The 14,494-nt window shown below is 52.4% G+C and overlaps 1 protein-coding gene across 2 annotated transcripts in view; it reads right to left on the reverse strand.

Annotated features, from left to right (window-relative positions):
- Positions 1 to 14,494, reverse strand: part of CYRIA (CYFIP related Rac1 interactor A) — a 109,655-nt gene that overhangs the window by 75,921 nt on the left and 19,240 nt on the right. The window contains exon 2 of one of the 2 annotated variants that reach the window (XM_077153246.1): positions 14,165 to 14,349. The exons of the other annotated variant lie outside the window; for it this stretch is intronic. The gene's annotated coding sequence lies outside the window, so the exon portion shown is untranslated. The remainder of the gene's footprint in view (positions 1 to 14,164; positions 14,350 to 14,494) is intronic. 2 annotated transcript variants of the gene reach the window in all.

Here is a 14,494-nt window from a genome sequence, read left to right on the forward strand (position 1 = left end):
GCTGCCCCTCAGTGCGCGGGCCAAAGCTGCCCGGAACCGTCAGATGTGAATGAGTGTGGCAGAGGGCTCGAGGCCAGTGCAGCCAAGAGTAAGAGACCAAGATATGGCACTGCGAGCCCAACAGGCCAGTCATTTGCTGTCCAAGCTTCCACGCACTCTGGTCTTCTTTTGAAACCAGGGAGTCAACCTTGAATCAAACTCACACATCCAGATGGCATGTGTGCAATGCCTGCACCACTCACACAACAGAAGCCACTCCAGGCCCCAAGGCAGGTGCTGCCTGCATCCCACAGACACCTCTGAACTCCCCAGGCGCACTGAGTCTACAGAGCCACCAACAAAAGACGCCTCTGGGGGGCTATGCTCAGGGTCCGGCATAGGGAACCCACTCACTCAATGAGGCTGGACAGAAAGGCACAGCATGCAGGGCTGAGAAGCAGAAGACCTGGGATCTGATTTCAGCTTTGACCCTAAGTCGCCCTCTGACTTTGGGGCAAGTCACCGGCTGCCACCTGCCTAAGGAAGGGGTCCTGGGCACCCTGGAGCCTGGGACTCCCAGTGCCGAGACCAGCCCTTCAGCGCACTGTTTCTCTGAGAGCTTGACCTATGAGGTCTACTACCATTCGAGAAAGTTATTTCCTTATGAGGCAGATCTGTGCTTAAGCAACAGCATGAAAAAGGAGCCCTCCTGAAGGCACCAAACTAATCAGAATCCACTCGTGTCCAGGGGGCCTGGTCTCTAGTTCTGCCCCCATCCAGTTACTGGCCAGGTGACCTTGGATGAGTGCTTTACCCCTCATGGTAGGGGATGATGCCCTGCTCACACCTTCTTCCTGCAAACTCTGTTTCCTCACACTTCTTCATAGAAAGTACAAACCCCACCTCCCACAGACCCCTCTGGGGCAAGTCAGCCCTCACCCTCCAGACCAGGCGAGACGCACTTCCACAGAGCAGGCACAGTGGGGGCAGGGAGCAGCGCCTCTTATCATTAGCGAGAGTAGGAGCCCCACAGGGGACAACCAAAGCAACAGGCTGAGCCCTCAATCTTGGGGTGTGTTCATATGAAACTTAACCCCACAGGGGTCAAGCCCACTTAAAATTAGGCCTAAGAGTCACCCCCAAGAGAACCTCTTCTGTTACTCAGATGTGGCCTCTCTCTCCAGCCAACACAACAAGCAAACTCACCGCCCTTCCCCTGTCTACGTGGGACATGACTCCCAGGGGTGTGGACCTTCCTGGCAACGTGGGACAGAAATCCTAGAATAAGCTGAGACTCAGCATCAAGGAATTGAGAAAAACTCTAGAATGAGCTGAGACTTAGCATCAAGGGATTGAGAAAACCTTCTTGACCAAAAGGGGGAAGAGTGAAATGAGACAAAGTGTCAATGGCTGAGCGATTCCAAACAGAGTCGAGAGGTTATCCTGGAGGTTATTCTTATGCATTAAGTACATATCACCTTGTTATTCAAGATGTAATGGAGAGGCTGGAAGGAACTGCCTGAGAATGTAGAGTTGTGTTCCAGTAGCCATGTTTCTTGATGATGATTGAATAATGATATAGCTTTCACAATGTTACTGTGTGAGTGTGAAAACCTTGTGTCTGATGCTCCTTTTATCTACCTTGTCAACAGATGAGTAGAACATATGAAATAAAAATAAATAATAGGGGGATCAAATGTTAAAATAAATTTAGATTGAAATGTTAGTGGTCAATGAAAGGGAGGGGTAAGGGGTATGGTATGTATGAATTTTTTTCTGTTGTCTTTTTATTTCTTTTTTTGAATTGACGTAAATGTTTTAAGAAATGATTATGATGATGAATATGCAACTATGTGACAATATTATGAATTACTGAATATATATGTAGAACAGAATGATCATAATAATAATAAAAAACAAAGAGTAGGAGCCCCATGGGGTGTGTCAGAAGGTCCCGCAGCAGCTGGGAGCCGCTCACCTACAAGGACAGTCACCCGCCCTCTGCAAACAGGCCTCGGCACTCAGCACAGCGGTTCAGGCCCCGGGTCCCCGCTGGGAGGCAAATCAGGAGTCTCAGGACCAAAGCCCAGAGCCTCCTCCATCCACAAGACACAAGGGGGTCCCGCCTTCCCCTAGGGCGCAGGGCTGCAGGGCACCCCCACCCTGCCCAGGGAAAAGGCAAGGGGGGGCAGCGGGCCTAGGAAAATGGCCAACCAAACCCAGAAACCAGTTCCCCATGGAGAGCCACCACCTTGTAGCAAAATCCATATTCTTCAACCGAGTGTGCAAGTCTCTCCATAATCTGAGCCCATACTGAAAAAGTACATTAAATGGAGATTATATAAAGATTCATATAAAGTCAGCTTCAGCCCAAACACAGTTTACCACACCTTCATGCTTTCTTGCCCTTTTGGCAGCCCAGACTTTCACCTTCATCCTTTCTACCATCTTGCTAGGACAGCAGCAGCCTCGCTTCTTCCAGGAAGCCTCCTCTGATACCCCAGCCCACCCTGAGCTCTCCCTCGTCTGGACTCTGTCCATACCACTCGGCATTTAGTATCTCCTGGTCGCCTCATCACTTTTTCACTGGACGGATGCACCAACCTCCTAACTGGTGTTGCCCCACCTGCGGTGTGGTCCCTGCACCCCTGCAGAAGGAACTTTCTAAAGCACAGATCTGAGAGTCTGAAAATCCAAGCATCTTCAGGAAGAAACCTAAACGCCACACCTAGCTCTGGCCGCTCCCGGGCACTGCCCACATTCCAGTGACATCGGTCCACGTCCCAACGTTATACACAGAAGTGCTGCAAAAGCAGGAGGGGAGCCGGGTCTCCTAGGGCCAGCGGGGGGTAATTCCCTCAGTCCCGGCTCTCTCAGGGCAGATGCTGGGCCCAAGAAAGACAGCTGAGCACAGGGCAAAGAACCACGCCCAGGAGAAAAAGTCAAGACCTGATAAACCCTCAGGCTTGAAGCGCTTACAAGACAATGAGAGTGAGGAGGGGGTGTTATTCCTCCTTTCACAAAGGCTTACAGTGGTCCCAGCTCACTTCTAGGCTAAAAATTCAGCCAGGATCTTTCCCCTAAGTTCAACAGCTGGTCACTACTACCTTAATACCTGCCAAGGACCACAAGTTCAACCTCTCCACAACAGCACTGCTGGTAGAGTTGAGGACAGAGCCCGGTTCTGCCATGGTGGAGGTGAGGACAGAGCCCAGCCCGGCCTTGGTGGAGGTGAGGACAGAGCCTAGTCCTGCCATGGTGGAGGTAAGGACAGAGCCCAGCCCGGCCTTGGTGGAGGTGAGGACAGAGCCTGGTCCTGCCGTGGCGGAGGTGAGGACAGAGCCCAGCCCGGCCTTGGTGGAGGTGAGGACAGAGCCTGGTCCTGCCGTGGCGGAGGTGAGGACAGAGCCCAGCCCGGCCTTGGTGGAGGTGAGGACAGAGCCCAGCCCTGCCATGGTGGAGGTGAGGACAGAGCCCAGCCCTGCCATGGTGGAGGTGAGGACAGAGCCCGGCCCTGCCATGGTAGAGGTGAGGACGGAGCCCAGCCCGGCTGTGGTGGTGGTGAGGACAGAGCCTAGTCCTGCCATGGTGGAGGTGAAGACAGAGCCCAGTCCTGCCATGGTGGAGGTGAGGACAGAGCCTGGTCCTGCCGTGGCGGAGGTGAGGACAGAGCCTGGTCCTGCCGTGGCGGAGGTGAGGACAGAGCCCAGCCCTGCCATGGTGGGGGTGAGGACAGAGCCCAGCCCTGCCATGGTGGAGGTGAGGACAGAGCCCAGCCCTGCCATGGTGGAGGTGAGGACAGAGCCCGGCCCTGCCGTGGTAGAGGTGAGGACGGAGCCCAGCCCGGCTGTGGTGGTGGTGAGGACAGAGCCTAGTCCTGCCATGGTGGAGGTGAAGACAGAGCCCAGTCCTGCCATGGTGGAGGTGAGGACAGAGCCTGGTCCTGCCGTGGCGGAGGTGAGGACAGAGCCTGGTCCTGCCGTGGCGGAGGTGAGGACAGAGCCCGGCCCTGCCATGGTGGGGGTGAGGACAGAGCCTAGCCCGGCTGTGGTGGTGGTGAGGACAGAGCGTGGCCCTGGCTATGATGGAGGTGTGGGCAGAGCCCAGTCCATCCGTGGTAGAGCCGGTTCTGCCCAGAGAGTCCTGCTCCCTAGCGACTGCCCCAAGACCAGAATTGTGTACAGCTCTCGCAACCACTAAGATTGAATTATTATGAAAACTCCACTCTCACCACCTTATAACTACCCAGAGAAGTGATCAAAACCCTTGCCAGGCTAAAGCTTCTGAGATGGTGCATGGCACGGCTAAGTGCATCTACTGGGCGCAGGAGTGATGTCCAGGAGAGAGCCAGAACTAAAATCTGCATAAAACTGGCAAACCCTCCGAATTATTTTATTTTATGAGCTTTTAGTTACATATTTTAAAGGAGTCGGTGATTGACCACAAAGCACTGCGTCACTGCGTGGGTGCAGGAAACACCCTGGGCTGGAGAGACCAGGGAATTCTCTGGCAGCCATCCCTCCGCCCTCAGCTCACTCCCTCTTCGGACCTCCACTCCCTTATCTGTAAAAGAGGAGCAAGATCCTTGCTTTCCTTCCACATAACTGGGAGCGTCAAGTGAGCCACTGGGTGTGAGGACACTCTAGTAAATGGAGGACAGTGGGGAGACACTTTGGTTGTCACCTCAGGGGCAGGGGGCTCTGTTGCTGTGGTGTCTGGTGGGCAGACGACAAGGACGGTGCTAAACATCCTAAAACACAAAGGACAGACCCCACCCCCACAGCACAGATACCTCCTCCCTAAACATCCACAGTGGCAGGGCTGAGACACCATCCTATAAAGACGTACAAGCTCAGCGACCCACCCGAGGATCCACAGCACACCACAAGACAGAAGAAAAGGGAAAGGACCTGGGGACCATTTGCAGGAGCGCCGAGGGGTATCGAGTCTGGTGGTGTGTGCACAGGGCGGCAATGCCAGCCGAGGGCACAGCTCTTAGCCCGGCCCGCACGTGGCACATGGCAGGAACCAGGGCTGAGGCACACCGCGCTCCCCAGCAGTCCCCCAGTGTGTGCAGCCCCCACGGTGCACCCGGGAGAAGAGTCCGACAGAGCGATTCGCCTTCCCTGGGAGCGCAGCGAGGCGGGAGGGTGTGAAGTCCCTGCCCCGGAGACTTGGGGGAGATGGTCCATCAGTGTCCTTGCCACCTCCACGGCCACGGCCAGTAGGGCAGTTTTACGGAAGCCGCTTTCCACTCAGGGTTGAAACATCTTGAAAGGTGAGGTTTCCAAAGTCTCCTCTGGGGATACAACCAGCTCAAAACAAACAGAGGGCAGCCTTGCTTCTGACACATTCGAAACCACGATTTTTTCTTTTTAGACAATCCTCTTATTCCCTGCGCCACTTGAGATTGAAAATGCATTTAGCACAAACCACCCGCAGGGCAGATAGCCCTGAGCAGGAGGCTCTGCAGGTGCTGAGCCGGGACGCTGCAGCCGAGGGGAAGCATGGCGGGCGTGGGGAGGCCGGCGGGACACAGCCATGCACGGGGACAGGGAGGACCTGCCCCCCAGCCCACCGCCCCAAGTAGGCAAAGCCCTAAGTGATGCTTCCCCACAGCCTTCCTGGACCTGTCCTGCAGACCCCCTTCCCAGTTCTCACCCTGGGAAAGAGTCGGTTCTGAGAAAGCAGGCTGCTTCCCCTGGCATCTCCCCGAAGCTTGGCATCTGACCAGAAGCCATGACTCACCAAGCCTGTGGATGGCGGGCCCGAGGTGCAGAGGTAATTCTGGAGGTGGCCCCCGCTGGCTTCCCGGACTCCAGGGCCGTGAGCAGGATAACGAGAGTCACTGAGTTCTTCTGGGTGCAAGAATGACCACTCACACAACCACACGTGAGATGGCTGGACACAGCGCTGCAGCCGCCTGAACAGCTGTGTCCACCGGCCGCCCCTCTGTGGGCCTCTGGCTCAGGGCAGAAGGTGGTGGGCTGTCCCAGGCCCGCTCCCAGGTTTTCACAGACCATGTCGAAGGCTGTTTTTGCAGACCGATGCTGAGTCGCATCTCTAGTCAGAGAGAATGTTCTTGCTCGGGTCTCCACACCTTCTCCAAGGTTTTGGGCTAAGGACAGGCTGGTCAGAAACACCAGGTAGGGCCAGGGCCCAGGAGGAAAGCAAGCTAGCTAGAGGGAAAGAATTCCATCCTCACCCACCTTCTGAAAGCCAGCCTGTCCTTTCCGAGCTCGGCCCTTCCTTTCGTCACTTTTCCTGCATTCTTCACATCCACAGCCCAGCAAGGTGGACCTTACTATGTCCATAATGGAGAGAAGGAGATGAGGCTAAGGGAGGTAAAGAAATAAACCCAAGGCCCAAGTGCTAAGAAATTTCTTTGATTCCAGTGCTCATGTCTTAAACATTGTTTTCTACTTTTTTTTTAAGCTATAATATTTAAAGCAACAATACGGCTTCTTCAGTAATGGCAAATCATTTTGTTATGGTATTACTAATTCCCTGAATTGCTGGGACTGAAAGCTTGAAATTTTTCATAATAATATGAAAAACACTAAAATATTTATGAACATCCCTGATGTACTAAGCCCTTTAACAGAATAAACTCTAATACAAAAATAACTCCACTTAGCATCTCTCTCACTCTTGGGATGCAGAATGCAACCCTGAGTATCCCGGATGTCTCTGAGCGACACAGCTCGCCGAGGGTAGAGGCAGGACAGACCTGTGCGATTCGAACGTGCCTTCATCCTACCAGCAGGCCTGCTTCATCCGGGGAAAACGTGATGGAGGAGGGCTCTGCACTACTGCCCCCTTCCAAGCATGTCGGCTGCACAGTGGCCAGCACTGGGGTCAGTGAGGATGGCAAATGGAGCCCCAGCTGTGACCCCCATGTCGGGGTCTGGCTTCAGCCACACACCTGGAGGGCCCCCGGCTTATTTTGGGTCATTCACCCAGGCCCACCCTGCGGGCTCTCCCTAGCGCCTGCATTGCTTCCACCTCTGGAAAGTTCTGAGAACAAAGCTGGGCGTCTAGCTCTTACTCGCTGGTGGCTCCCGGGCCATCAGAGAAAATGAACACATGACGTGACAACGACTCAGGCTCGTGGGGAAGCTGTGGGGGTGGGGGGGCAGCTGGCCCCACCCACGTGGTGGGGCTCCAGTCAGGAAAGGCCGTGGGGGGACAGCACCTGGGCCGAGCAGTAAAGTCTGCACTGGGCTGGGACAACAGGGGACCCGAGAACCAGGGTGGGGAAGGTGGGGTGAGGCCGAGCTCACCGGACCAGCGCAAGGGCAATGGAGAGGACCAAGGCAGGCCTGCTGAAGGGAACCACACGTAGCTCTGGATAGCTGAGCTGAAGCGTAGGACAGAGATGGGGTGGGGTGGGAGAAAAGCCTAGACAGCAAGGGATGCGGGCAGGACACAGAGGGCCTGACAAATCCAGAGGAACCTACACTCTAAATGGGAGGCTGTATTATTTGTCAGGGGCAAGCAGATATGGTCATTTGTATATTACATTATTTATATATGTCCATCACATATCAGATCATGAGTCTAGCAAGAATGACCTTGGCCAACTTCTCTCTCCAGTCAGGCTGTCAATTAATTCATCTCTAAAATGGGAAAAAACGTGATGTGCCTTCCACATCCTGCAAGCGTTACAGCATAAAATGAGGTCTTGTCAAAGATAAAATAGGAACCCTATAGGAGGAACAGGCCTGGCTTCTCTCCAGGAGATGCACAGAGCAGGAGAGTCTCTTCCAGGCACCCACCTGGGAAGAATGAATGGGGAGGGAGCTCCTGGCACCCAATGCAGGAGGCTCATCCCGCAGCTACAGCTGCTACGTCTCGAAGGTCCTCCTGGCACTGTCCCCCATCAGGCCCCGTCCTCGGGACCCCGTCCCAGGCTATCTCCCCAATCCATGTGCAGATGGGAAGCAAAGGAAGCAAACACAAAACCCGAACAAACCAAAATGCCTCTCCTATACGTCCAATTAATGCTTCCAATTTCAGACAAAAGAATTATTGTCACAAGCATCGCGTGCATTTCTTAAATCTTGGAGAATAAATAAGTGGGTAAAGATTGTTAATATTCAGATGAAATAACAAGGTTTTTCTCGAAGGGTGGGCGTAGGAATGCAAGATGACTTCCGTGTTCCCCACGGTCAGCCCTCACTCCATGCTGTCTCTGGCCCCTGTTGAAAGGAGGCAGGACAAAGCAGGAGGAGGCTGTGGGTGGCAGTACCCGGCGTGCACGGACAGCGTGGGGGATAAAAGCCGGTGTTCACAGGGGAGCCGCTCCCAACCATTGCACAATTACCTTTATTAGCATAACGTCTGGTTGTGCATTTTGTAAAACACTCTCCTGCCCCATCTCAGGGAGAGCTTGGTGACAGAAATTGCTGCCGCTGGGAAAAAAAAAATGCTTGAAAAATCTAAACCGTGGGGCATTTGTTCAAGACTCCTGGGTAATGATGCCCCTTGATATATAATTCATGATGGCTTTAGAGCTTGGCCTGCTTCTGACAAAAAGATCATATATTTTGGAACATCAGGGAGGCCGGGGGGAGGAAAATCACGTTTAAATGAATGCGCCAAGCTTCTCTGCACAGAGAATGCTGCAAACCACTCCCTTCTCTACCGTGAAAACCTCTCTCTAAGTGCTTTTTGATTTTTTTATTTTTTTCCTCTCTGAAATTGAAGAGGCAGCATATCATCCAGTCTCAGTTTAATCTTCTGTAACACCAGATACAAGATGAGGCCGAATCCATCTGTTAGCACGTACAGGCTGCAAAGTGTGTGAAAGCAGCACACCCGCGCACGCACACTCATAGATCCCTGCGAGGGGGGGAGGATCCACGCTTCTAAAAAATGTATCATCAGCAGTCCTACCCAATGCCGACCAGATAGCAGCACTTTTATCCTTTTATGGGCAGACTCAGGAGGAAGCTCGCCGCAAAGGCGGCTCCCCCGCGCTGCCAGGCGACCGGGATGCGGGCTGACTGCCGGCCAGCCTCACCCACAGCACTGGGCGCCCACTCGTGGGGATCGGCCCCCTGGGGGCCCTTCCCTGCCGTGTCACAGCACATCCGGGTACAGGCTCCGAGAGCCGCAGGGTGCGAGGGGGCGTCCGTCCTCTGGTACAAGCGCATGTCCCAGGCGCTGTCCTCTCGGGAGGATGAGCAGGATGGCTGCCCACTGGGGTCACTGGCATTTTCTGTATGGCTTATCAGGGTGGCGCCGGGTACCCCCTCCTCTGGTCATGGAGAGCTGCTTTGGCTCAGCAATCCCTGAAATGCTGAGTGCAATTGATCAGGGCACAGGGGATCAAACACCATAACAGGTAGGAAGTGACCAGGACAGCCCCTGGTCAGTGCTTGCGTCTCCCTAGGAAAGAGGGCACAGTGCAGATGGGGCCCTGAAGGGCACAGGGTCTCTCTGTTTCTTACATGCAGACACCGCGCTCATCACAGACTTCTGAAAGTGATACAAGCTTCCTTCCATGAATGGGGTGAAGCTCATGCGCTCGCAGGTTCAGGAAAGATGGGGTGTGGGTGAGGGTGAAAATGCGAGGTCACTTCGGAAATTGACCTGGCTTAGGCAGGGCCCAGCCCCAGGAGCTGCCTTCAATCCCGAGAGCCGGTCCCACGGAGCCTGCTTCTGGAGGGGGTCCCCTCCGCCTCCTCTTTATTCCCACCGCCACTGCCCAATTCCGGCCCTTCTCATCTTTCTCCTGGACGGCTCTGCACCCACAGCCAGACAACTCTCCTGAAGCAGCACCGCTGTTACTGCATCCCTCCATGGCTGGAAAACATGTCACGACCCCCACTGACTGAGAAACAGAGCCGAATCTAATTTCCATGGCCTCTTCCTTGGGTCCTGAGCCAAAATTCTAACTTCCTTCTCCTTCCCTTACCCCCTCGTCCAGCTCAGAGCCACCTCGCCAGCCTTCCCACCCATAGGCTCTTGTATTTCTGTGTTCTCTACCTTGAATATTCTTCTTCAACTCCAACTTCTTGAACCAAATCCTATTCATCCTTCAAGACCAACACAAAAGCCACTTTAGCTACAGAGTCAACCTGACCTCCCGAGAAAATTCCAACATCCTTGGAACTGCCATACTTTTACTCTATTCCCGTCACGTTGTCACGGCATAACAGAGTATACCTGCCTTGCTTTTCTCCTTAGACTGTAATATTTTTGAGAGCAGAAGAGGACCTGATTTATCATTGCACAATCACTGGGTCAGGCATCGTTCCTGATACACAGCAGGTGCTGGCTAATGTCACAGAAGGAAATTAGTGGCCATGCCTCCAGGATTGCAGAAGCAAGCAATTCTGCAGGGGTCCATCTCTACAGACAGACCCTGCCAATCCAGGCATGCCTCAGAGACACTGCAGGTTTGTACCCAGAACACCACAATAAGGCAAATATCTCATAAAAGAAGAGTCACAAGAATTTTTTGATTTCCCAGTGCATACAAAAGTTATGTTTACACTATACTGTAATCTATTAAGTGTGCAATAGCATTATGCCTGAAGAAAACAATGTACACACCTTAATTAAAATGTGACAGCCACACGGAGTGAGCATAGGATGTGGGAGAAAAGGCGCCGATACTTGCTCGATGCAGGGTTGACACCAACTTTCCATTTATAAACAACGCGGTGTCTGTGGAGCACAGTGAAGCAAAGTGCGATAAAACGAGGCATGCTCGGTCAGCGCCGATGAGCCTCGCTAGGGAAAGACAGAGCATGCAGCGGAAAGGGGCTGGGGGGCATGGGGTTCCTGGTGGACAACAGTGGCCCATGCTGCTAAATCCAATGGTCAACTCTCAGTCTTCACCTTTACTAGACCCATCGTCAAAATTTTACATGACTGAATCATCAGCCCTTCTAAAGACTTTATTACTTGGCTGACCTCCAGCAGGTCAGAGTCTCTTAGTTTCCCTTCTAGTTGACGATAGTTCTTTCACAGTCTCTTTGGCTGGTTCCTACTCTTTTCCCCAAATTCCTAATATTGGCATTCCTTCGGAATCAGCCCTTAGGCCTCTCTACCAGGACTCATTCCTTTGTCCGCCTCTCCCAATGTCAGGGCTTTTATATCATCTACATTTTGATAAACCCCAAATGCATATTTCCAACTTTGGCTTCTTCCTTGTCTGCAATAACCCACAGCCCACTCAAAACCTACATGTGATGTCTAACTTCAACCTAGCATGGCCCACAGCTGAACTCCTGGTCTTCCTCCCCAAGCCAGCTTCACCCACACGCTTTCTCATCTCAGTTAACGACATTTCCATTCTTCCCGTTTCTAAGGACAAAAATATTAAGTCATCCTTGCCTCCTCTTTATTTCACCTCCCTCAACCAATCCTTCAGGAAATCCTTTTGGCTTATCTTTAAAATATCTCCTGCCCCCATCCACATCCCCGATGACAGCCTAGCTGACGGGCTGCGAGCGCCTTCCAATGGGTCTTCCCGCTTCTATCCCTGTCCTGCTCAGGTCTACTCTCCACACGGCAGCCAGCCCGAGGCTACGCAAACGACCACGCCTCTGCTCTCACTCAGGCTAAGGTCAAAGTCCTCATACTGACCTTATGGTGCCCCCCATCACCTCGCTGATGTCACCCTCACCTCCTCTTTCTCTTGAGCTTCCCCTGGGTCCATCAGCCACACTGTGCTAGCCTAGCCTTCCTCTCTCCAAGAACACATTTCTCCACATATGTGCATGCTTACTCCCTCACCATTTTTTTTTCTTTTTAAGATTTTTCTTGAATGTCCCCATTTCCAAGAGTCCATCCTGAGTTATTAAACTGGAGCCCACCTCCAGTGTTCACAATCCCATTTACTGCGCTCCATTTCCCCCCCATTGTTCGTCTCACCTTCTAACTTACCAGAAGGCAAGCAGCATTACTTTATTACCTTTACTCTAAAGGTATCATATTATTTCATTGCCGGCTCTTCTTTTGGCATTGATGCATCATATCCCTGGTGCCTGGAACTCTGACTGACTTTAATCGGTGGTCTGTGAACTGCAGCTTAAAAAAGTGAATAGAATTTAGCTTGTCTACATCTACAGCAAGGGAGCTAAATGGCATTTGTGGGCAGGGGAAACCATGGGACAATGATTGAAAATATGACCTTCTTCAACATCTTAAGAGGAAGGTTTCTTTATTCGGCCCCACTTTTATAAAAGCCTTCCTGAATTGTGTGATAACTCTAAAGGAACACAGCTGGGCAGCTTCCAACTTGCCCAGGCCAGCAAAAGAAAGTCACAAGGGGCTTTAATGTACAGCTTCAATGTATTGCTATGGTTTTCTTTTTTCTAACACACAGCCAAATGGGAAATTAAACACATCAAAGTTGGTAAGCAATTGCATATACGCATTCCCTCTACAACTTTGTTTACATTACATTTTCACATTTTTTCCTAAATTTTCACAATGATAAATACCCCAAATCCCATCTATATTAGCACATAATTCTGCTTTCAAGGCCAGGCCAGTGTCAGTCTTGTTCACTGCCATATCCTCAGGGCCCATCCATGCAGATGAACTGTCTTAAAATGATTTGTTCAATGAATGAAGAAATGAATGGACTCCTCCTGGAGGGCCACTGCCCAGCCCGACTCCCTGATGTAGGAATGTGTTCTGGGACCACCACCAGACCAGTCCCAGAGGCAGACTAGCATTCACCATTCCTCGTCCCCAGAGCTGGCACTGTCTGGCTCTGATACATCCGATAAGCATTCGCTGGCTAAGAGCTGAACCCATCTATCTGCAGGCTGGAAGGAGGAAAGGCAGCTCCCTTTTCTTGACTCTGAACCAGCCTGTCCGGAGTCTTTGCTCTCTTGTTGGATCCCGAGGCAGAGAGCTGACCTTGATGAGGTCAGACATCCCCTAGGTTATGGTGCACACCCCGTCACCCAGGGAAGCCATCCCTGCGATCAGAAAGCCACTACTGGCCTGAGATCAGTCACTCGGGTGGCTGGGCTGAGTCACCGGGTCTCCCTATTCCCGTCCATAAGGAGGGAGTCACCAGGCCAGGGTGGGGCCCGGGGTATGGCTGGTGAGCACTGGTCAGCCCCTCTGAAGACTGGTCTCATTATGTTCTCACTACAGGTGGCCAGCTCTTCTAAGGAGACCCCCTGGCATGTGCTCTGTGTGACGAAGTTCATCTGGTTATTTTAAATGCATCTGCCAAACAACTGCTGCAGCTTTCCTACTGTCGTCTCTCAAAAGCTTCCTCTTGATGGTTTTCTTCCCAGCTGTCTGGGGAAAGACTGGCCATTACCAGGCTCAAAGGCATGGTCAAGGGCTGCTGGCCTCCAGTTAGAAACAGGAATCACCTGAGGCTCAAGGAGCGCCTTCCTGAAGGCCACGCTTAGGGGAACCCAGCATCTCTGTGCACACGTGCTTCGACCTGGGGTGGGGCTTGTTAACACGGAAGGGAGTGACCTACCATGATGGGAAATAAGGAGGAAAACGAGGCAGGACATACACAGCTCTGCACACACGCACGCACACGTACAGTCACACCAGGCCTCCGAAATACAGGGAGACTGACATCAAAATGAAATGAATAAATTCCTCTTTTCTTTGTGGAGAAAATCAGGGGAGAGAGACTTGGGACAGCTACAGCATTCTTGCATCTGAAAGTCATATTTCAACCGAACTTGCAGTCACTCCAGGGGACAGCTGGCAGGTGGACAGAACATACCCATGAGAACCAACATTCTTTTAATTTTTTCCAACATGAGGGTACTCTTACGACTTACGTCCAAGCTTTCGTTAGCCTCCAAATTAATCAGCTCATGTACTTCTTGGCTTGTATATTTACTCAACTAACATTTTCTAAGGTAAGCAAGGAAGTATCCCAGGCTACTACATGGGGTGGGGGGATTTGGAGCCTGGAACCAGGAACCCAGCCTCTTTGAGCCTCGCTTTCCTTATATAATAAAATGGGGCTAAAATGCCATGTCACCTCAGCGAGCAGCTGTGAAGTGTAAACTGTAAGAATGACGGAGTGCAGGGTCTGATGTAGAGCAGGCCCTCCAAAAAGGCGGACTCTAAACTGGAGGCCAGCTGAGGAAGGGCCACGACGGCACCCACACCAGCCACAGTCTGTTACCAGAGCTCGTCACGCTGCTGCAGAGGGAGATGCGACGCGTTCACCCACCTCTCCGATGCAGATGCGGGGAGTGGACAGAGCCCGAGGACCTTTCAGAGAGAAGGCTCTGGAAGGTCAGGCCAAGCCGAGATGATCTATAGGCACAGACTTCAGGGAGGGCTTTCTGGGAAGGAGGGACACTTGGACCAGGAGGACGCTGCGGTTAATTCTAATGCCAGAGACGGACAATTAACCTGTTTTGTGTGGTAAGAAAAAAAGGGCACATAAGAAAGAGCCTGTCTTCAGAAAATGTATAATCCAGTTGGGAAGAGTCCACACACACACTCTCACGCTCACACACACACACACACACACACACGCGCGCGTCAGCTATTCTTA

This window comes from Tamandua tetradactyla, chromosome 3 (assembly GCF_023851605.1).
Source record: "Tamandua tetradactyla isolate mTamTet1 chromosome 3, mTamTet1.pri, whole genome shotgun sequence".
Taxonomy (NCBI): Eukaryota; Metazoa; Chordata; class Mammalia; order Pilosa; family Myrmecophagidae; genus Tamandua; species Tamandua tetradactyla.